At 38.3% G+C, this 24177-nt stretch overlaps 1 pseudogene; it reads left to right on the top strand.

Annotated features, from left to right (window-relative positions):
- Positions 1–756: 756 nt before the first annotated feature.
- On the top strand, positions 757–23758 carry LOC143022544 (nucleolar GTP-binding protein 2-like; annotated as a pseudogene).
- Positions 23759–24177: the final 419 nt, after the last annotated feature.

The following is a 24177-nucleotide window of genomic DNA, read 5'->3' as shown; positions in this document are numbered from 1 at the left end:
TGCCTACGTGCGGAGAGGTGCGCACTCTGGTAGAACAAACAGACAAGCGAAATCCTGAATAGTTCGGAGCGCACAGGTTTGACAGTTACTAAATAAATAGATTGTTCAAGCGAGTCGAGGGTCCTAAAACTACCCATGTTGACGTGTTAACTTACCCTCCTCCTCACCCGCACCCTTAACCGGAAGTATCCCGTTTCCGGTCCAATGGTATATAAGCGGTGGAAACCGCTCATTCCTTGTCATATTCCCACATATTGATCTCTTGATAAAAACTAGAAGGTTTAGATTCATGAGACGATTGGTGTGAAGTGATCACCCTTTTTGCCTACATTACGTGTCTGATATACATTGCATTACTTTACTTATATTTGTACTTATTACTTATTTTGATGCATGTTCCTGATCTCTGTGTACTTAGATAGTACCATATTGTATACGTATCTTGTGTTTCTTATTTGAACGATAATTTCCATATTCTCATAATCATGTACGGTCCCATTGACCCTACTGCCCATTCTCTTTTGTGTTGATTGCCTGTAAATACTTTCCATTAATAATTTCGTTTACTAGTTTTATCGCTAGTTTAATATTCCTTTCCTGGAATCTTCTTTGTTACCTTTACTTCTAGTCTTACGAATTATCTAGGCCCTGACCAGATAGTTCAGTCCTACAGTGGCTTCTAGAAGTGAGCTGGTTCTTAAGCACTTAGACGTTATACGTAACGTATCTTCACATACCAGCCGCCCGTAACAAAGTGGCGACCCTTGCCAAGGATATTGGATCAGGTATTTAACACATTCTTATAGAGATGGATGATATAATTCAAGAATTCGTTCAAAATCCCAAGGTAAGTTTCTTAAAGAAACAAACTAAAGACACTTTGATAGAAATAGGCAAGCACTTTGGAGTAGACATTGATACAAGTTTACGAAAGAAAAAAATACTTCAGGAACTTGTTGAAAATCTGATCGAAGATGATATCTTATCTCCAGAAGAGATTACAGCTATACAAATTCCTTCAAATAGGTTAGAAATAGAGGCACGACTAACCGAACTTAAGATTAAGGAGATTGAATTAAAGGTCAGGAGAGTAGATTTTGAGGAGGAAGCTAAATTGAAACAAATGCAAATTGAGGCAGAATTTAAAGCTAAAGAGGAGGAAACTAAACTGAAACAAATGCAAATTGAGGCAGAATTTAAAGCTAAAGAGGAGGAAACTAAACTGAAACAAATGCAAATTGAGGCAGAATTTAAAGCTAAAGAGGAGGAAACTAAACTGAAACAAATGCAAATTGAGGCAGAATTTAGAGCTAGAGAAGAGGAAGCTAAAGTGAAACAAATAGAAAGAGAGAACGAAACTAAAGTCAAATTGGCAGAGTTAGAATTAAAGAAGGCAGAAGTAGAAGCTAGGATTGTTGATAGACAACCCGTAGTTCAGGAAGGTCATATAGATATTTCCAAGTATGTAAAACTTCTACCCCAATTTTCAGAAGGAGAGCCAGAAATTTTCTTTCTTCAGTGGGAAAAATTGGCGCAACAGTTACAAATCCCTAAAGAAAATTGGCCATTAATCATTCAAACACAATTTAAGGGTAAGGCTCAGCAAATTTATACTTCTCTTTCAGAAGCAGAAAGCGAGTATGATAATATGAAAGCTTGTATTTTAAAAGCTTATGAACTAATACCAGAGGCCTATAGACAGAAATTCCGTAATTATAGGAAGACACCTCAGTTAACATACGTAGAATATGCGGCTCAACAAGAGAGGTTATTCAATAGGTGTTGTTTGGCTAGTGAAACGGACACCTTAGATAGACTTAAACAGTTGATTTTATTGGAGCAGTTTAAGAATACCTTAGAGACAGATCTTAGGATTTTTATAGATGATCATGTTCCCGAAACTTTAACTAAAGCTGCTGTATTGGCTGATGAGTTCACACTAAATCATAAACCTAAGTCAAGACAAATGGAATCCCAAAAGTCAAAGTCATATATTCCAGATTCAACAAAATACTCTGATCCTTGGTCCCCAAAGAAACACTTTGAAAATCAGTCTAGCCCATCACATTTCAGTTACAGGTCTGATTTCAATCAATATCCTCCAAACCAACCTTGGCAAAGAATGGAAAGGTTTAAGACTAATCCCCCTGTAACTTGTTCATATTGTAAACAGGTTGGCCATCACATTTCTAATTGCAGAAAGAGACTGACACCCTCATTCTCCAATAAGACACCCACTCTTGTAAGTAATATAAAATCAGATGATTCAAAATCCTCTATTCAGGATAAACTACCAAAGAAGCCGGTATTGTCAAGTAATGTAGAACCCCCCTCATCAAATCATGATCCTTGTTTCAAACCATTTGTATCTTCAGGAACTATATCTCATAGTAGTAGTTCACAACAATATCCTATTTCCATACTCCGAGACACAGGAGCAAAGCAAAGTCTGATTTTAAATTCTGTCTTGCAGAATCTGGGTGAGTCATATACAGGTTATGATATATTGATAGAAGGAGTTGGAGGAATTGTAAAATGTCCATTACATAATGTTTTCTTGCGGTCTGATTTAACAACCGGAATGGTTTAAAGTAGCAGTAGTAGACTCTCTTCCCATAGTAGGAATATCCTTATTGTTGGCCAATGACATCGCTGGAAGCAAAGTCATTTCTCCCTTAGTAACAAATAACCCTAAGACCTCAGTAGAACCTTCAGATAACTTACAGTTGTTTCCCGCTTGTGCTGTAACCAGATCTCAGTACAAGAAATCTGAAGAGGAGACTTATAATTTAGAATCCCTATTCTCCCAAACTGACCCATCTTCTTCTTCACCAGTTTCTCTATCTAGAGCAGAATTAATCAAAGAACAGAAGTCAGATCCTTCTCTTAAAAATTTGTACGAGATTGTTTCATCTCCAGGAGAAGTTGAAAATATGTCACGAGGTTTCTATATAGAAAACGGAGTCCTAATGCGAAAATGGAGAGCATCCACCGCAACCGCTGACCAGCCATGGCAAGTAAGGAATCAAATAGTCCTCCCTCTTGGTTTCAGGAATAATGTTCTAAGATTGGCTCATGATACTCCCTTAGCAGGTCACTTAGGGGTAAGAAAGACCTTGTCCAACATAACCCAACATTTCCATTGGCCCACGGTTGTCAAAGATGTTGCCCAATATTGTAAAACATGTCATACATGTCAACTTGTAGGTAAGCCCAACCAGAAAATTGTAGAAGCTCCACTCCATCCCATTCCTGTAATGGAAGAGCCATTTAAAAAAGTTCTTATTGACTGTGTAGGACCTTTACCTCCTTCAAGTAAAGGAAATCGGTACATTCTCACAATCATGTGTATGAGCACTCGTTTTCCAGAAGCCATTCCTTTGAAAAATATTAAAGCTCAAAACATAATCAGAGAAATGTTGAAATATTTCACTATGGTAGGATTTCCTAAGAACATTCAAAGTGATCGAGGAAGTAATTTTCTTTCCAACAAGTTTAGAGAAACTCTTGTAACACTAGGTATAAATCATGTAACTTCCTCCGCCTATCATCCTCAATCACAAGGTGCTCTAGAGCGCTTTCACCAAACGCTCAAGACAATGTTAAGAATCTTCTGTGCTGAGAACACTCGAAATTGGGAAGACGGACTCCCCTTTTTGTTGTTCGCCACCCGAACAACAATTCAAGAAAGCCTTGGATTCAGCCCGTCAGAATTAGTCTTCGGTCATGAAGTCCGTGGTCCCCTAAAGATACTTCATGAACAATGGATGAAAGAAGAACCACCAGTTCCTTCTTTGAAATACGTGTCCCAGGTCACCGAGAAGTTGTTAGAAGCTTGGAAGTTGGCAAGAGAGAACTTGGCGAATGCTCAACGAGAAATGAAAGGTCGGTATGATAAAAATTCTAAACTTAGAACTTTCTCTCCAGGAGATCAAGTGTTACTTTATCTTCCCATACCAGGAGATCCATTGCAGGCTAAATACAAAGGACCCTATGAAGTCTTGTCCAGAGCCAGTGATCTCAACTACATAATCAAAACTCCAGACAGAAGAAATAGTTCCCGTCTCTGTCACATAAATACCTTAAAACCTTATCATTCCAGAGATCCAATTCCAATTTGCAGCTCTACCACAATAAAATCGGAAGAGCCTCCTGATAACCTGCCTAATCCTCCTGAGATTCCCTTGGAAAACTCCCAGATACTACAAAATCTTCACTTATCTGAGAAACAAGATGTAGCAGAACCATTGACTGACCTGTTGAGAAAAGACCACGACTTCGTGTGGACACCTACCTGTGAGACGGCCTTCAAAAACCTGAAGTCCCTTCTCACTAACGCACCAGTTCTAAGGGCACCCGATTTCCAACGACCCTTTCTTCTGCAAGTCAACGCGAGTGACACCGGTATCGGTGCCGCCCTCTTGCAAGAACACAATGAAGTTCTTCACGCTATCGCCTACTACAGCAAGAAGCTGTCCCCTGCGCAGAAGAACTACTCCATACTTTCTAGAACGTAGCTTTTCAACAGAAAGTGAAAAGCTTTCCCAAACGGTGGAGGTGTAACGTAATATTAGATATTACGTCATATGTGTAATTATGTTATAGAATTGTGTTCCTTTGTATTACATAACTATGTTCATATTTCTTGTCTATGTATGCATTGTAACAATGTTAAGCAGTAACGCCCGTCCACTATATGTAATCTTGCCTACGTGCGGAGAGGTGCGCACTCTGGTAGAACAAACAGACAAGCGAAATCCTGAATAGTTCGGAGCGCACAGGTTTGACAGTTACTAAATAAATAGATTGTTCAAGCGAGTCGAGGGTCCTAAAACTACCCATGTTGACGTGTTAACTTACCCTCCTCCTCACCCGCACCCTTAACCGGAAGTATCCCGTTTCCGGTCCAATGGTATATAAGCGGTGGAAACCGCTCATTCCTTGTCATATTCCCACATATTGATCTCTTGATAAAAACTAGAAGGTTTAGATTCATGAGACGATTGGTGTGAAGTGATCACCCTTTTTGCCTACATTACGTGTCTGATATACATTGCATTACTTTACTTATATTTGTACTTATTACTTATTTTGATGCATGTTCCTGATCTCTGTGTACTTAGATAGTACCATATTGTATACGTATCTTGTGTTTCTTATTTGAACGATAATTTCCATATTCTCATAATCATGTACGGTCCCATTGACCCTACTGCCCATTCTCTTTTGTGTTGATTGCCTGTAAATACTTTCCATTAATAATTTCGTTTACTAGTTTTATCGCTAGTTTAATATTCCTTTCCTGGAATCTTCTTTGTTACCTTTACTTCTAGTCTTACGAATTATCTAGGCCCTGACCAGATAGTTCAGTCCTACAGTGGCTTCTAGAAGTGAGCTGGTTCTTAAGCACTTAGACGTTATACGTAACGTATCTTCACATACCAGCCGCCCGTAACACACATTTTAACAAATCTCCACTATAAACGTAAATATCCACTCCCCCCCCCAAAGAAAAAAAAAATCAGGCTTGCCACAACTGACAGGGCTTTGACCTCCCAGGGGTTTTTCACTTCCCATTTCGTGGGAAGTGGAATGGTGAGTTTATATATATATATATATATATATATATATATATATATATATATATATATATATATATATATATTATTTATTGTGTACGCATGTATATGTACTCGTATATATTTATGTATGTATATGCGTTGGTATGTGTGCAATGTAGGATTTTAGGTAATCTTTAGTAAACAAGAGATCATTTACTATCATGCTACTCATGTAACTTACATTAGCCCGTTTCCTAACTGTACCTTTTGCTCTGTTAGGATTTAACATTCAGTCTTTCACGTTCTATTTATACCTTATCTCGTGTGTGAAATCTGTGTTATTTTCTTTCCTGTAGCCTCTGGAAATATGTTTCTTACAATGATGTTTGTGAATTTATTTATTTTAAAATATCCAAAATAATTTTCTTTTTCTTCTGTGTATCCTGACCATATGGAGATATTCAGGTTAACTGCTCACATACACAGCTCAGAACTTTTATTTTAACTTTGTATTTAAATAGTGAATTACCTTTGGGCTTGAAATAACCTGATTGTCTTTTCATATAATCACATTAACCTTTAGGTTCATGTACCAATCTTTTCATTTACAAATTGGTTATATGTGCAATATTACAAATATTTGTTTCCATTCCTTTGCTTGTAGGAGTGTAATCTATATTCATTGCAGATAGACATTGCATATTTTCTTATACAAATGATGAATTTCATCATTTGTATAAGAAAATTGCAATGTCTATCTGCAATGTCTTTTTTAAGGTACGATATCAAACATATCCAATATGAAGTACGCATAGGGTTAAATATATTCACCAAATGTTTGACATGTAATATTACTTTTAAGGAATATTGAAAGAATCGCAACATATTGAATATTGAAAGAATATGCAACAATAATTTAAGGGTTAATTTTTCTTTTTATTTTGTGCCCGTACCTACATTGCTGATAGACATTGCATATTTTCTTATACAAATGATGAATTTCATCATTTGTATAAGAATATATGCAATGTCTATCTGCAATGTCTTTTTTAAGGTACGATATCAAACATATCCAATATGAAGTACGCATTGGGTTGAATATATTACAAATTTCCTGGACAGTGGAAGGAGGAGGAGGTGGTTGAGGGGGCGTGGGGAAATACGTACCTCAAGGGAGTGAAGAATGGAGGAGGAGGATAATCTCAGTGGGGAAGCCGAAGTCCAGGAGATTCGCATTACCACACGGGACCACGCGTGCTTCCTCACAGCAAGCGTGTATGTACGTAAATCAAAGAGGGGTGTGGGGACAACTCATAAAGATGACCGTCTTTGGGTAATGAAACCCAGAACTCCTAATGTGAGTTTTAATGAATTTAAATAATTAAACACTAGTATGCTACTTGACATTAAATAAGGGTTTTAACAGTTGGATTCACACATACATCCTATCTATCCTATCTCCCTGCGCGCCTATCTAGGGGTCCTATCTATTAAATACTCCTTGTTACTTGCTATTATCCTTAGAGGGTCTCTGCTGGTTGAGGGGATGACTTCCATGGGGTACTGTTCCTCGTTCTGGCAGGATGCTTTTGCTATTGAAGTATATCATTGTTGTCGATCACGGCGGGAACCCAGGTCATCCTTTGTGATTAGCCTCGTGGAGGGGGAGCAGGATTGAACACGTAGGAGGCTTCTCGTGTACGCTATCCAGTTCCTTTCAGGTCAGTGTCCCGAGGAAAGGGGGTACAGATACGTACGTGACCCCTTGATACACAAATGTTTGGTTCACTGGAGGCTGGAGGCCTCTAGTCACTATGATAGTCGGGATGATACACACAGCACTCCACCTGATAAGTTCGGAGGGGGATTTGACCCGCTAATACTCCTTTAAAGTCCACAGTGCGTAAGCACTCACTTAAGGATGCAAATCCTTAATAACCACATGAGGGAGGATAGGGCGCGATTGGGCTCTCCAGGACGTGAGCGGCCCGAACCTCCCTGATTGACTTTTTTGGGTAGACTGCTTGTGTCCTGCGGTAGGTCAGGTCACGATGTCCGCTAGCCGGCTTCCGACGTTGCCAATAGTACTATGGCTCCGTCCCTAGTTGCGAAGGGTACTACGAATAATGTTCATGCGGGAGGGTGACACAGTTCCAAGTGTTCTTTGAGGTAGACACTGTTCACGAGCTGGTTAGACACAATCCTAATTATTCTAATTGCCTAGCTTAAACAAATATGTGGCAGCGCGCAGGGGGGGGGAGGGGTGTGTTTGAGCGCTTTGTGTGGGCGCGAAAACCGTTGAGCATGGCTCTGAGAACACAAATCAAAAGGGGGGGGTGTTTCTAGATAATTAGAAGTCTCTCCCTTCGTTAAGGCACTGAAATTGATTGTCAAAAATGACATGACAGATAAAGAGGATAACGAGGAGTAGAAAGGACAGGATGCAGCTACTAGAAGTCTTAAGGACTGGAAATTCCCCCGAGTATGGGGAATGAAGGGCTGATACGGAGAGAAAACAGACGAGAAAATGGGAAGGGGAGACAGCGAGCTGGGTGTCACAATTTAAAAAATTGTGACAGAATATATTCACTAAATGTTTGACATGTAATATTACTTTTAAGGAATATTGAAAGAATCGCCTGTAGAAGTATCTCTTTTAGGGCCCCTAAACCTATTATTTGGTGATGAAACTACAAAAAAAAAAAAATGAAAACCGAGTTCTTCGAACGATTTTGTGGTAGTTCAGTGTGTTTGCGCATGCGCAAGTACCACGGGCAATTAAATGCCATGATCACCCATTTTACCCATGTGTGTTGAGTGGACCGTAAAAACTGTACAGTATTCTAATGATGGCGCTAAAAAAAGTGTTAAAACTTTATTACCATCGACAAATAGAATATTTCATTAGTAGTTAAAACAGTTTCATTGTGTCATATGATTTCTCTTATTTTTTCAATCGCAGAGAATGCAGATGTGACTACTAGATCTGTGGTGTGTGGAGTCAGCTGCTGGAGTGTTACATTATGACATCACTGAAAATCACGTCGTCTCTTCCCAGTTCATCGCCACTAACATGAATGACTTGAATGCTCTCCCTCTCGGAGATCAGCAGGTTAGACACATATCAATCAACAGGTAAATAGTTGTTACATAATCAGTGGAAAAGGAAAATAACATGGCAGCAACTGATATATGAGTGTTGTCAAAAAATTAAAAATAGCTTGTATTATGCTGTTTGGGAATATGACCAAATATTTCTTTGAAAGCATGCATTATTGGTGTAAATGCAAAAGATTTGTTTAATTTTTTTGTGTGAATATATAACAGGAAGCTCAAGTTCTTAGTGAAATATGTGACTTAGTGATTTTATTTTAATTTTTAGCCTGTTAGCATTGTTATACTTGATATAAATGAATGATAGCAATTAGCAAAATAATAGTGATTTTGTTCAGTGTCTTTTATTTAATTCTACTGAAATCACATTTAAACATCTGAACTTCTTTTGGTGAATTGGATTTTCATTATCCTTGGTCTTAGGTTGTACACTGTACATGGTATTACACCTATCCAGAACTCTGCAATGGTGGGCTAGAACTCTGTTGAGGAGGGATAAGATGAAGTATGTCAAATGAATTGTTGAAGACCTTGGATGAGATATCAGTGTGAATGACCTCAGACCTACTTAATACTGAGACCTGGAGAAATTCTGCTCCAAATATGAGATCCAAGTGATCAAAGTCTGAACAATTGATGGGTAACGATGGGCTTAAAGCTTGCTGGGCCAAGTACTTTTAGCAGTTGCATGTGGTTGACCATACAAGAGGCCAGTATCCTCTGGCTGGTGTATGGGTGATGGTTGCTGATCCACCGATAAATAAGCCTCTACTCTCTGCAAATAAAGTTGAAGGGTAGAAATGTGGCTGACACTTGCCATGTTAGCAATGAGCTGCTGGAAGCCAAAAACGATGTTATATTCCATAGGTTGGATGTAGTGCTGTCTGGCATTTTGGTAGTCTGGTAACATTTCCTTTGCATAAAGGGGAAAATAATGAGTGTGGCATTTAATATTTTATCACAGTATTTACATAGGTCTTCTATCATCTCTACAATGCAAAAGATAAGTAAATGTTAGGCCCAATTAAAGCCGATAAAGATGTTTTGATAGATTCAGGGAAAATAACGAGTGTGGCATTTAATAAATATTTTATCACAGTATTTACATAGGTTTTTTTTGCAGACATATAGGTTAGGAGGAAAGCTGTTAAGAGCAGTCAAGAGTTTTTATGATAGTAGAAGAGCCTGTATTAGAATTAGAAGTGGAAAGATTGAGTGGTTTGAGGTAAAGGTGGGACCTTGCTAGGGATGTGTCCTGTTGCCATGACTGTTCAATGTGTACATGGATGGGGTGGTGTGGGAGGTAAATGCAAATAAATACAACTTGAGTAATGGGAAGGGGACTGGAGATGGTAAAAAAAAAAAATCAAGTTAACCCACTTCTTGTTTGCTGACAACATTGCTTGTAGGAGGATCAGAGGAGGAATCTTAAAGAAACTAGAGACGGAGTTTGAGAAGGTATATGAAAGGAAGATGTTGAGGATAAACATGGATAAACGGGTGATGAGATATACATGAGGAAAGGATGGCAGCAAACTGGAAGTGAGTATTAAGGGAGAGGCTGGAGGAAATGGACAACTTTAGACACTTGGGGGCATATGTGGTGTGAGAGTAGAGGTAGAGGTAGAATGTAGATTGAGAGAAGCAAGTAAATGCCTTGGGAGATTAAATAGTGTAATGAAAAAATTAGTATTAGATACAGTATTTGAGAATGGATCCTAAGAGGCAATTATATGAAGGGTTCATCAAGGGTAGGTCAAATGTAACTAATCAGCTATTTCTTTACACTAATGTCTACAAGGTGTCAGTTAACCATGACAGTTATGACGTTATTTACCTTGACTTTAGCAAAACAATTGTGTTCCATCAGAGGCTCCTAAATAAAGTCAAAGCCCATGGCATTGGAGGAAAAGTGTTTGAATGGTTTAGAGCAGTAGTTCTTAACCTGGGGTACCTGTACCCTGAAGGGATACAAAACCTTGAACCCTGAGGGGGTACATGACAAGATAGCCAGTGCAATGGTACTGTACATTTACCATGAGAAAGCAAAGCAAGGTTCGTATCACTATCCTTTTTATATGTTTGCATTGTATTTAAATTGGGTGGGGGTATGGGAATTTTATTTTTGAGATGTCAAGGGGTACAGGCAGTGAAAAAGGTTAAGAACCACTGGTTTAAAGCATGGATCAGTGGTAGAAAACAGTAGGTCACTATTAACAGCGTAAAATCCAAATGGGGGAGTGTTATTAATTGAGTTCCCCAGGGCTCGGTTTTGGGTCCCTTACTGTTCATGTGTAAATTTCTTTACCTCAACAGGTGGTGATGAGACAGACAACACTACCTATATCCTTGTTGGAGGCTAAAGCAAAGAATGCAAGAGTACACATTCTTGATACTGAATCTTTTGAAGAGTGTCTTTGGTGCAAAAAAGACGCGGAAAAAGCCGAATTTAAAAGTAAGGTTGAGTGAAGCTGGAGAAGTTTTGCTTTCATAATTTAAGGAAAATGTCCAAGGTTTCATATCTGTGATGTAAATATTTCAAAATTTCCTGTTAATGCGAGACGAAAAGATGTAAAATTTTTGTAGCCATGACCAGTATGAGTAACTAATGAAGGTTAATCAATCAGTCTGTTGCCCTGATCTATTGATGGAGACTTGCAATCCTGAGGAATCTGGCCACAATCACCAAGTTAGCTCATGGGTCATTCATTCAAAAGATTTTGTGGACTTGCCTGGCATTCTGAAATAAGTGCAAGGCAGTGGAAGAGAATTCTTCAGTCATCTCCATGGTGATGGTATCTGGAGCACCAGTGTCTGATCCCAGCCTAATTCCTTGGCACTTTTTCAATAAAATAGCCTTTCTGTGGATTTACTGTGTATTGCTGCATTGCTTCTGACCCAGGGCAGTGGGCAGGATACAGGGAAGTCACTCGGTGAATAAAAAAATTGTGGAGTTGTCTGGAGTGAGTGTAGGACAGTGTTGTATGATGTGCTCTATATCTTCTGTGTGGTTACATGCAAAGCATGTCTGTTGTCAGACAGATTCTGCTCTGGTACACATACTATTTCAGTGCAAGATGATTATCTAAATGTAGGCATACCAGTGCTAGCAGTGCCCCCCCCCTCTCCCTCCCTCTCTCCCTCCCTCCCTCCCTCCCTCTCTCCCTCTCTCTCTCTCTCTCTCTCTCTCTCTCTCTCTCTCTCTCTCTCTCTCTCTCTCTCTCTCTCTCTCTCTCACACACACACACACACACACACACACACTTTCAACGAACGGACGGCTTGAAGAACGTTCTGAAGAAAAGTGAAGATTGTGGATCCCAACGCAAAGAGAAGTGCCTTTTTGTATTTGCAGGGTGGGGGGAAATTGCTCGTGGGGTAGTGGGAAAGTAAGGAAAGAGGAGAGGGGGAGGGATTGCTGGGGAAATGGAAGGTAATGAGGAGGTGGAGGAAATGGCCCTGACGGGCCGCCGAAAGGTAGACAAACGACCCCAAGACGAGTTGGATGATGACATGTCTAATAGGAATGTGAAGATTAGAGGTATAGATAGGAGCAATATAGCAGAAAGTGATGAGAATATTTTCAAGGGATTTAAAGAGGGTGGGGGGGGGACACAACCCCCCCCCCCCCCCCCCCCCCGACTGACAAGACTAGAGAAGAAGGTTGATAAGGTGATCGAGGACTTGGAGAGTAGGTTAGGTCATATGAACACCATTTTACAAAGGGTTGAAAGATTGGAAGAACTGGAAAAGGCGAATAAAAACTTAACTGATGAAATAGAAGACCTAAAAAGACAGTTAAGAGAGGTAAAGGTGGAGAATGAGGAATTGAAGAAGAATAGTAAAGAAAACGGAGAAACGATAGCTAAAGAAAGTAAAAATTGGAAGAAAACCCAAGAAGGAAATAAGGTTTCATTCACTGACATAGTCAAACAGCAATTGAAAGAACATACTGAAGACTTAGTTATTAAAGTGATGAGACAAAAGGAGAATATAGTAAGGGATTTAGCAGACAAGAAGAAATGTATAATTATATTAGGAATGGAAGAGAAACACAACACAGATAGAACCACAAGAATCAAAGAGGAAAATGAAAAAGTAAGCCAATTACTAGAATCAGTTCAGGAAGATGAACCAGAAATTATTAAACAAATCGAAGAGAAATTTAGACTCGGAAAGTATAGCACAGACAAGACCAGACCAATTAAGATTAAATTCAAGTCACAAACAACGGCAGAGAATATCTTATCCAAAACAGGGAAACTAGCAACAAGTGAACAATACAAAAAGATATGGATAAAAAGAGAAATGAATAAAGAGGAAAGAGAGGAAGAAAAGCAGAAAAGACTGGAAGCTAAGGCAAAAAACGAGAACAGAACGGAGTCAGAGAAAGAGAGATTCTATTGGAGAGTAGTGAACATGAAACTAAGGAAGTTCGACATACAAAAGAAAAACATAAGGGAAACGGAGAACACAATGGAAGTGGCAGAAAACTAAGAGTGTCTTACACAAATATAGATGGATTAATAACAGGATTGAATGAGCTGAATGATTATTTGAAAGAAAAAGAACCGGACATAATGGGAATTGTAGAAACAAAATTAAAAGGCCCACTACCACCCAACAGTGTAGGACATGATGCATACAATTATTGGAGTAGAAACAGAGAGAAAAAGCAAGGGGGTGGAGTTATGTTCCTGACTAAGAAGGATATAAACGTGAAAGGTGTCATATATGGAAAGAATACAGTAGAGATGATTATGATAGAAGTGGACGACAGAGATAAGAAGAGCAGAAAATTTGTGATCAATTATGTGCCTCCGAAAACAGCCTCATGGGAGGAGAGTGAATATAAAAGTATGTTAGAGGACACAAAGATAGCATTAACTAAAATAATGGAAGACGAAGGAAGAATAGTTATGATGGGCGACTTTAATTGCAAAGAAATCTGCTGGGAAGAAATGACAGTAAAGAGTGGTGATGACTCATGGGGAAATGCTCTACTTGAGATGATTACTGACCATTCAATGACACAATGGATACAAGAGAACACTAGGTATAGAAATGAAGAAGAACCATCGAGGCTAGACTTAATAATTACATCTGAACCTAGAATAGTGGACAAGATTGAATATAAAACACCAATAGGTAAAAGTGACCACATATTGATGGAACTGGAACTTAATGAAGAAAAATATATGAAAAGAAATTAACAATATAGAAAAGGAAGATTGATGTATGAAAAAACAAACTTTGATAAAATAAGAGAATTCTTCCAACAAGAAAACTGGGAAGAAATATACAAAGAAGAAACATCAGTGGAAGAGAAATGGAATATTTTGACAAAAATTTACAAAAAAGGAGTGGAAAAGTATGTCCCAAGACAAAAACAAGAAAAAGAATATGTAAAATGCTGGTACAACAAAAGTTGTAGGGAGTTAAAAGACAAAAGAGACAAAGCCTGGACTAGATGGAAAAAAGACAGAAGACCTGAAAAATGGAAAATATATACTGGTTATAGAAATGAATATGTACAAAAGTGCAGAGAGGAAAAAAGAAAATATGAAAAAGATGTTATAGAAAAGTGTAAAGATCAACCAAAACTATTCTACAGATTTGTAAACAATAAACTGAAAAACAAACAAGACTTGGAGAAATTAAGACAAGGAGGAGTTGAATACACCGAGGAAATGGAAATGGCAGAAATTATGAACAAACATTTTAAATCAGTGTTTACAAGGGAAAATATACAACCTGAAGAGATTGAGTGGAAAGAAAAAGTCCCCCCTATGGAAGAAATAGAAGTATCAAAGAATGAAATATTGACACACTTGGGTAATTTTGATGTCAGAAAATCGCATGGGCCAGATGAAATAGCAAACTGGATTCTGAAAGAATGCAGGAATGAACTGGCAGACAAAATACATAGCATAATAAGCAGTTCCTTAAAAGAAGGAAAAGTTCCAGAAGATTGGAAAAAAGCAAATATAGTACCTATATATAAAGGAGGAAATAAAGAAGAACCTACCAACTATAGACCAGTCTCTCTAACAAGTACAATAGCAAAAATTTGTGAAAGAATTATCAAAAGTAGATGGGTAAAATACTTGGAAAAAAACAACGTACTAAATCCAAGGCAATTTGGATTCAGACAAGGACGATCATGCGTCACCAATTTAATATGTTTCTATTCAAGGCTAATAGATATAATACAAGAAAGAGATGGATGGGCTGATTGTGCATTTCTAGACCTAAAAAAAGCTTTTGACAAAGTACCACATAAGAAGTTGCTTAAGAAATTAGAATATGAAGGAGGAATACAAGGTAAATTGCTAAATTGGATGGAAGACTTTTTGCAAGAAAGAAAAATGAGAGTAGTGATAAGAGATCAGCACTCAAAATGGAATGAAGTAATAAGCGGTGTCCCGCAGGGAACAGTTCTGGCCCCAATAATGTTTGCTATATATATTAATGATATGGATGAAGGAATTGAAAGCTATATGAGCTTCTTTGCAGATGATGCAAAACTACTGAAAAGAGTGAAAACTGAAGAAGATTGTGAATCACTACAGAGAGATCTAAATAAAGTACAAGAATGGAGTAGGAAGTGGGAGATGGAGTTCAATACAAAAAAGTGTAGTATAATGGAATTTGGAAAAAGCAAAAACAATAACAGGATCATATAATTTGGGAGAAGAAGGAATAAAAAAAGTAGAAAATGAGAAGGACCTGGGAGTCATTGTTATGAATAATATGTCACCTGAGAAACATATAAATAAGATTTTTGGAGAAACTTATAATTTAATAAGAACAATCAAAGTGGCATTTACATACCTGGATGAAGAAATGGTGAGGAAAATCCTAATCACCCTGATAAGACCAAGATTGGAATATGCAGCAACGATATGGTCACCAAGTACAAAAAAAATGTATAAAAAAACTTGAAAGAATACAAAGAGCAATCACAAAACTGGCACCAACACTCTCAAAACTATCATATGAAGAGAGACTACAAAAACTTAAACTACAGACACTAGAGCAAAGAAGAGAGAGAGGAGATTTGATAGCTATTTACAGAATCATGAAAGGCATAGAAATTACTGATAGAGAAAATCTGATAAAATGGGATGACAGAAATACAAGAGGACACGGAAAGAAAATAAAAAAAGACAGCTATAGAAGAGATTTGAAAAAGAACAGCTTTCCTCACAGAGTAATAGACAGTTGGAACAAGTTAGATGAGAAAGTGGTGTGTGCAAAAACAATACATGAATTTAAAAATAGTTTAGATAAAATGAGATATGAAGACGGGACCCCACGAGCATAGCTCCCCTTCCCGTAAAATACAACTAGGTAAATACAACTAGGTAAATACACATGCACCTCTCTCTATCTGTGAGAAATAGAGAGTATGAGTGACCATCACATATCATTAGTAACATCACTTATTCTAGATACCTTAAGTTGTAAAAGTTTTATGTGTTTGTTCTTTCCAGTTGCCCAAAAATGGTTCATGATTTTAATTTTGTATTACATGCAAAATTTTTACATTATCAGGATTGTCTTCTAGATATCCTAGATACTGCCACACAGAAGACACAGGGCACTTTATATTATACTATCTTCCTTACTCCAGACAGCTCCACAAAACATCTTGACTGATTTACTATTGAATTGAACCACTGGCTGTGGCCAGTTTGCTAGAGGCCATAGGTCTTCTGCAAAAGAGAACTGGGGCAATGGATTGATTGGGTTGTAATCTTACTCTGCTTCCTTTATGAAGGTGAAAAGGTCATGTTAGTCATCAGTACGTTATTGGCACATCCATATCTATATCTAAGGTTTAATATTATTAGAGAGCAAGTCAGTAGACCTTCATTTCTTTCTGTAATTTGCTTGACCACAAACTCTAGTTCTACATTGAACATTGGAAATGATATTGGGTGCTTGTATCTTAATTCAGACATTCCTTTGGCATGGTGTTCTATACACAAATTATTAAAATCTTCTACTTGTAATATGTCACAAAATCTGTAATGTATCATCATATGGAAGGAGTTAATTACAATAACCCTGACTTCATCTGGATGGGGTAGTACCCATAGTCAGAACAAAATGGAGATCTTATCATAAAGAGATAAAGTAGAATTCCATTAAGATACCATTTATCATGGCATAAACTAATATTTTTGTATAACATTTTGATTGTTAAATGAATTTCATGCATCTCTAGGTTTCCTTGTGTATTTCACGCATTCAATTTATGTGTATATTTTGATCAGATACCTTTGTTGATAACATGAGAACTTTAATGCTGTCTAAGCTTACAATGTCTTAATTGATAGTGTAAGCACTTGAATTCTTTCTTTTATAGATAAGCGATTTTAGTGAGTTTGCAAAACATGCTGAAGAGCAGGCGGGAAAATACGATGTTTCGAAGGATGATGATTTAGTTCAGAATGCACCTGATTCCCAAGATACACCACCAGAATGGTTCATGAAGGTAAAGTAGCTTGTCTAGCTATCATTTTTATTTGTATATATTTTTATTGTTGAATTTTATTTGTAATAATTGTTGCCTTGAACTTCACTGACCTGAAATCATATCCATTTTACTTGTAGTTAGCAATAGTCTTTGGGAAGAAACATGGATTTTTTTTATTTATGTATTTATTTTTTTGGTTTAAAAAAACCTTATTTTTTTATTATTACTTTCTTGTGTTGGTATGGGACTATTTCTATGTTACCAGCTTGTGTTTACTACTACCTATAGTATCCCTGAGGACAATCCTAAGACTGGGATAAAAATATTAGGCAATAAACCTCGCAGTTTGGCCTGCAGGTAACCAGTAACAGGCTTTGGGCAAATGCAAAAGTTACATAGGGAAGATGTGTTGTTACCTAGGGGTTGTTATTGTGGGGCATTGTAACCGGAAGTGTTCTGTATCCACTGTGTAATGGTTGCATCTGGGGAAGATTAATCTGTGGCCAGGCCTATTTTGTGTTGGTCTGTTTCAGTGCTGGATGGTGTCCTTAATGCAAGTATGTCAATGTGGTTCTTACCAGATGTGGGAGTCTTTTTTTTTTCTGTAGGGTTCTTTTCCAGGGCAGTGGACAAGATGCAGGGATGACCCATCATCCAGGAGGTGCCAAGATGAGAGGGAGAGAGGAAGGTGGAGGGGAGTGGAATATGTAGGGGATGGAATGGGTGGGAGTGGTTTCTATGCCTTTTTCTTTTTGGCTACCCCCAATGTAAGGGGGGAGAAAGCCTTTGGTATATGTGTGTGTGTGTGTATATATATATATATATATATATATATATATATATATATATGTATATATATATATATATATATGTATATATATATGTATATATATATATATATATGTATATATATATATATATATATATATATATATATATATATATATATATATATTTTTTTTTTCTGGGGTGAGGCTTCATTCTGTTATTAGTCCATCATCCCTGGCGTCTTGTGGAAGACACATAGCCTTTAGGTAACTGGCAATAGCCTCTGGATGGGTCCACAAGTCACTCAGGGAAGATGTATTTTGTTGTTGTCATTAGATTGTTAGTGTGGGGCATTAAAGTACGAGTTGTTCTGTGTCTTCTGTGTGGTGGTTGGATCCGAGGCAGTTTGAGTATGTGGTCAGGCCTATTCTGTGTTGATACTGTTTCAATATTCTCTAGTGTAATCATGGCAGTAGGGAGGGTTTTTTCTCTGGGGCTTAAGTCTATTCTGTTATTTTTGACCGATTGTTCTAGTTTATTCATTAGGCTTGGATGTCCATTGCTGCTGTTTTATATTTACTGTGCCAAGTGGGCGAGATGCAGGGATGACCTGTCATCCAGGAGAAGTCTAGATAAGAGGAAGGGAAGTGGGTGGATGAGAGTGGAGTATGGGTGGGAGTCGTTTTTATACCTTTGTTTTTTGGCTACCTCCCTTGTCAGGGGAAAAGAGCCTTTGGTATACATATGTATGTATGAGCTATTATTGTCATTTCATCTACATAGGAGAGAACATTTGTTTAGTTCTGGTACTGGGTTTGGGAGGTCATTCGTTAAAAGATTAAACAGTGTGTATATATATTTTTTTCTAATTCTTCATTTATTTTGTAGACCCATCTTCATAAAAAACAATTGGTTCTAATAGTAAGATGCATTAAATAGGTCTCTGTCATGAGCATTTATGCTGGATCCAGCTGCAGATTGAGGATAATTGGAGTTAGATTTACTTGTTTCATTATGTGCTTCATGTAGTAGCCTTCCTTAAAGAAAAAGAAAAAGTTTTCTCTGATGGTTGATACAATTTATATTTTTCATAGAAAAATATCTAAAAAAAATGAAGTCCGCTTTGTAAGGTTTGCTTTATAGAAAATATATTTCATTGAAATTTATTACATTAGTATTTATTTTGGATTCTGTTTCAGGTTGGAAAAAGCAAACATATCTGGAATGAACTGTACAAAGTCATTGATTCTTCAGATGTTGTTATACAAGTATTGGATGCAAGAGACCCGCAAGGCACAAGATCAAAATTAGTGGAAAAATATATGAAGACTGAAAAGCCACATAAACACCTTATTTTTGTGCTGAACAAGGTATGTTGATTTTATTTATTTTTGTGGTGGGGGAAAAGAATACTGCCACCAAGTATTTCCACTTGGATCGTAAGAGGCGAGAAGAAAGGGACGGGGAGGGGGACTAGGCATCCTTCTTCTTGTAGCCCCACAGGGGACATTCCTAAACGAAAAAATAAAAAGAATGTCAAAAAAAAAAAAAAAAAAAAAAGGAGATACAATGATGGTGGACTGAATGGTGAGGTTATTTAATGTTTGTTTAAGAGACGGTAGAGTGCCAGAGGACTGGAGGAATGCCTGTATAGCTCCACTTTACAAGGGGACAAATGTGAGTGTAGTAGTTTCAGAGGGATCAATTTGCTAAGTGTAGTTGGGAAGGTTGTGTATGGTTGTGTATGGATGATGCTGGGATGCATGAAAGGGAGTGGGTGGGAGATGGGGATGAGGGAGTACAAGTGAATGATATTTTGATGCAGCCTGAAGTGATTTCTCCCCGTCTTCTCTTTTTCTGCATGAGTGTATGGAGACAGCACATCCACAGCAGCCTTGTTGTGGATGTGCTGTGTCTTGCTGCATTGCTTCTGACCCAGGGCAGTGGGCAAGATGCAAGCAAAAAGACTGTAGGAAGCAGAAATTGATGGAATGGATTAGGTGAAGGGAAAGCTGTATGCAAGAGTAATGTCTGTTGAGCAAGGAAAATAGAGTTAAAAGGATAAGAGTCAATCGAGAGTGATTGTAAATGGATGAAGAAGGGGGGGATAGACTGCCTTCATTTGTTGGCCTTGCTGTGGAAATATTGTATTTAGTTGCCTTGCCCCTGACCCAGGCAGTGTGAGGGAGGACAGGGATAACTGAATAACCCCTCATCTATGAGGAGCCAAGATGGGAGGGACAGCAAATGGGGTTTTGGGAGGGTGTGGGATGGGTGTATGCTTTAAATCTGGAGGTAGCCAAAGTCAGAAGGCATATACCCATTCTACTTTTCATCCACCACCCTTTCCTCCCTCTCGTCTTAGCTCCTCATGGATGATGGTCATCCCTGTATCCTTGCCCACAGCCCTGGGTCAGAAGCAATGCAACAAGACACAACACATCCACAGCAACGCTGCTTCACTTAATCGGTGACTCCCCCTCTTTGCCCCCTCATCATTCTGCCACCTCCCTGATAAAGGGGACAGGTATCTTGGTATATGTATGTATGTAGTTATTGTTAGCTAGTGTGGTGGCCAATTGTAATGTTTGTAATAAGAGTATAGTTTTTTATTTCATGATGTTTCAAGTACCCATATTTTTTTCAGGTCGTTCTCACTTATTACCCTCCTCCGACAGTTCTCGAAGTTGCACGAGGATAAGAAACAGATTAGTGTCGGGCTTATCGGATACCCAAATGTTGGAAAGAGTTCAATAATCAATACCTTGAAAGCCAAGAAGGTATATTTTCCAGATGTGTTGGCCATTCCCCATATATGGGAAAAAGGCCCTTTGGTATATATATGTATATATATTTATGTATAGTTATATTAGAGGAAAGAAAATGCAACCTTTACCCAAGTTGACAATGCCATCAACCAGCTTTTACTTAGTTTGTGCAAATCATTGCTTTGATCTTCCAGGTGTGTAATGTTGCCCCAATAGCTGGAGAAACCAAGGTATGGCAGTATGTGACACTGATGCAACGGATATATCTCATTGATTGCCCTGGTGTCGTTCCTCCATCACATGAAACCTCGGTAGATGTAGTACTCAAGGGAGCAGTGCGTACAGAATACTTAGAAAATCCTGAGGACTATATACCAGTCGTGTTAGAAAGAGTCAAGCATGACTACGTCAAAAAGACTTATAAGGTAAGTAAGATGACCCGTCATCCAGGATGTGCTCTCTTATCTTGGCTCCTGCATGAGGGGTCATCCCTGCATCTTGCCCAAGAAACATGTCTTAAAATGAAAATCCATGTGAACAAGTTGTATAGACACGGTAAAGGAAACATGGACTGGAGGTGAAGCTTTATTCCTGACGTTTCGTCTAACGACTTTCTCAAAGGAATGAGCATACTAGAAACATACAGAGATTATAAACCCGCCTTATGGCTCAAGGGGGTGTACGAGCGTATAGCGCTGCGTCCTGATTGAGAGGACGAAAAAGGGGGTAGTCATGGGCTTCTTCCTGCGTGCCTACAGGATATGCAGCGAGGAGTTCCTGGAGGAGGAAATCGAATACATCATCGCGGCCTTCTTGAAGCTTGGCTACCCCAAGGGCTTAATCCTGAGCTTAAGACGAAGAGCGGAAGAAATAATCCACACAAGCAGGTTAAGAGAAGGCAACGCCACCACAAAAACATCATACATGGCGCTTCCTAACTCTGAGAAGGTAGGAGACATTATTAGAATGCTCAGGGGCACGGAAGTTAAAGCAGCCGTAACATCGGGAACGAAGATTGGTGACATGTTAAAAAGCGGGACTAAGATGAGGGGGAGAGAAGACAGCGTCGTTTATAAGATCCCATGCACATCATGCGATAAAGCATACTACGGAGAGACTAAGAGGGGCCTTAACACTAGAATCAGGGAGCATAAGGCCGACCTCCGTCACCATAGACTCACCAACGCAATGGTGGTGCATGTTGACGAGTCTGGGCACCTCCCACAATGGAACCGAGCCGAGATTCTACACGAAGGTATGGATAAGAAGATCAGAAAATCTATAGAAGCTGCGTACATCACCACTCGTCCGAATATCAACAATAAGGCTGGGAGCTTCACCTGGGCCAAATCTTCAGCGAAGATAGCGCTTCGTGATTGGCTGTCTCAGCGGGCCAATCAGGACGCAGCGCTATACGCTCGTACACCCCCTTGAGCCATAAGGCGGGTTTATAATCTCTGTATGTTTCTAGTATGCTCATTCCTTTGAGAAAGTCGTTAGACGAAACGTCAGGAATAAAGCTTCACCTCCAGTCCATGTTTCCTTTACCGTGTCTATACATGTCTTAAAATGTTTCACTTTCACTGAATAGAATTTAATATTTGCAAATACAGTAATAAAAAAGCTATTCAAATGGATTGGGTTAAGAATGAAAAAAAATGGACCCTATTCTTAATGGAGCACTTCAAATTACATGGCTGTTGCTATCTTCTTTGTAAGGAGGGAGATGCCTTTTGGTATATAGATAGGTTATGAAACTGGGAGTTATATTTTGTATTTTCATCATAATATGTTTCAATATATGAGAAGAATACAGTAGAAGTATTTAAAATTAAATCAGAATGAAAGATCATAATTTGCACTAGAAACCTAAATTATGAATGATACCTTAGTTCAGTTTGAATTAATTTTAGTTTTAATGGGAGGACAACCTTGAATATTTTAGTTGTTCAAACTGTGGGTATTTAGAACATTATTACATTGTAGAGTATTAAAATTGTGTGTTTCTTTACTTTTTGTAGATTGAGGAATGGATTAGTCCAAATGATTTCTTGGAGAAAGTTGCAAGAAGATCAGGTAAGCTTAGAAAAGGTGGTGAGCCAGATTTGAATATCGTTTCAAGGATGATTCTGAATGATTGGCAGCGTGGGAAGCTCCCATACTTTGTGGCCCCACCAGGCCATGATTCAGGAGCATTTGAGGAGTTGAAGTCAAAGGAGAATGCTGCAATGGCCGAGGGAGTTGCAAAAGAGCTGCAGATTGAAGAAGAAGAGCTTCAGAAAACTTTCAACTCTCAGTTTGATGTAATGGGAGTTAAACAAAATTTGTCCAAGACTACTCTAACTGTAGAGTATTCAGAAGAGGATGAAAAGCCACTGGAACCAATTGATGGTGATTTTAATGAATCTGATGAGGAGGAGGAGGAATGTGAAAATGTTGAAAACACTAAAGCACAAACAGAAAATGAAGGTCAGGTAGAAGATATAGTTGATATAGCTGATTATGAAAATGAGAAAGGTGACAAGCTTATAAACACAAGTGCAGGGAATTTTGAAGTTAGTACTGTGAAGACCACAAATACAGGAAAGTTTGAAGTTAGTACAGCTAAACCATTTAGAAAGAAAGGTGAAAAGAGAAGAGATGATGATGATGAAGAGGAAGTTGTAAAACTAACATCCAAACAGCGGAGAAGAATAGAGAGAGAACAGAAAAGGAAGAAGACTGGAAGTAACTTCTATGAAGTGACCAATGTCAAGAACAGAAATAGAAATAAAATCAAGCCAGTAGATACAAGCTTAGGAATGCGAGGTCATAGGAAGGCAGGAAATCAAGGTCATAGAAAGAAAGGGAAATAATAGTGGAGAATGTTGCATCTCTATTTTTGTTAACTATATCATTGGATTGTGAATAAATCTTAAAGAATAATATCTACTGGGTACACACGTTATCACAATAAATTATTGTATTATGGAGATATATAGGATAATAAAAGGTCATCTCTTGCAAAATAGTAGTTTTATTTTCAGGGTTGATGGAAACTGCTATATTTGGTTATAGCTAAGGTGAACTAGTAGTAAAAGAAGTGTTTACAGTTTGGAAATTATTACTTTAGTAAGAATGGCTTTTGAAGGTGGGGCTTTGACAAAGATGTGTTATGTTGCCTCGTTGCTCAATTTATACATAGATTGGGTGGTGTGCGAGGTAAATGCAAGGGTAATGGGTCGGGGATTGGAGATGATTAAAGAAAATGGAGAAAAGTGGGACATGAGCCAGTTGTTGTTTGCTGATGACATTGCATTTGTGGCAGGATCAGAGGAGGGATTGAGGAAGTTAGTGACTTGAGTTTGGGAAGGTGTGTGAAAGAAGGAAGTTGAAAGTAAATGTGGGTAAAAGTAAGGTGACGAGATGTACAAGGGGAGAAAGTGGCAGCAGACTGGAAGTGAGTATTAAGGAAGAGAGACTGGAGGAAGTAGATGGGTTT

This window comes from Oratosquilla oratoria, unplaced genomic scaffold, assembly GCF_046742065.1.
Source record: "Oratosquilla oratoria isolate Oo_2021 unplaced genomic scaffold, ASM4674206v1 SCAFFOLD115, whole genome shotgun sequence".
In the NCBI taxonomy this organism is placed as follows: Eukaryota; Metazoa; Arthropoda; class Malacostraca; order Stomatopoda; family Squillidae; genus Oratosquilla; species Oratosquilla oratoria.
The sequence above is the reverse complement of the archived record's forward strand: the minus strand, read 5'-3'. Positions and strand labels throughout refer to the sequence as shown.